Raw genomic sequence first — 1,140 nt, 5'->3', positions numbered from 1 at the left:
TCTGCAGTTTTGTTCTGCGATGATTGAAGAAAGCTTGCTCCAGTCACACCTGGGAAAACAGTAGTGGGAGTCCACAGCACGACCTACATTTTTATCTCTTTTTCAGTGGTTGCCCTGAAGACGGGGACCAGATCTGCAACCAATCACAGTCAGTTGCTGTCTTCAGTGCAACTTTGGTGTGATGAGACAGTGACAAAAGCTGGATAAGACGGAGTCAGACTGCTGTCTGCTATCAGTTTGTGAATGAATGGGGTTAAGCTGACAATTACATGCAATCTGTTTGTGATAAAGTGGCAATCACCTGTGATGGTTTGGGAAAAAAACACAAGTCTGTTGCCACTTGTCGCACGTCTGCTACCGTATCATTACAGTCAGAGTCCAAACAGAACCTCAGAGATTCCTCCACAAATAGTGACGTAGTTTCTAGGGGGCAACAATTTAACTGCAAAAGGACATATGCACTCAGCAGCCTCACGTTTAAATAGGAATATAATGAGGATACAACCAGCTTAGACAAAGCGCTATTAGAAAGGGACAGGTTGCAGATGAGCTGCACTCATACACACAGACTGATTGCAGTGTGTTGGCAAACTGCCTGCATTTAGAAATTAGACAGATGGTAATTATCTGCAAACCTTTGCCAATCTGCCTTGGCGAAGGTTTGCAGATAATCGCCGCTGGTGAAAGATGATTGTTTCGCCTTCGATCAGGCAACCGGTGCGGTCACCTGGTTATCAAAAGCAGTCACAGCAACTACCTGCAATCATTTTGCGAATGCAGAAAATTGAAATGCGATGCCTGTGCAACCAACCAAATGTTTCCCAGTTGCAAGGAGGATCCCGTCCTATTTTTACTCCAGTGACTGAGCCATAAATAAAATCATCTAGCGGTGTAGACGTGCCTGGATTAAATTCATTACTGATGAGTCACATTCATAACCTCCTCAGACAAGCCTGTGTGTGCTTGTGGTAAACTGTGTTTTTTACAGTCAGTGTACAGTGTAAATATCTAAATGTCTGGATTTGCTACCTTGTGTCATGCCTTGTTTTGGCAATGAAAGGGCCACGGGCTCTGCAAAATAACACTACTGATTAGGGCTGCTCTATTATGGCAAAAATGATAATCACGATTATTTTCACT

This window comes from Pundamilia nyererei, unplaced genomic scaffold (genome assembly GCF_000239375.1).
Source record: "Pundamilia nyererei isolate P.nyererei 1_Seehausen unplaced genomic scaffold, PunNye1.0 scaffold00185, whole genome shotgun sequence".
NCBI classification, from domain to species: domain Eukaryota; kingdom Metazoa; phylum Chordata; class Actinopteri; order Cichliformes; family Cichlidae; genus Pundamilia; species Pundamilia nyererei.
Note: the sequence above shows the minus strand (reverse complement) of the source record.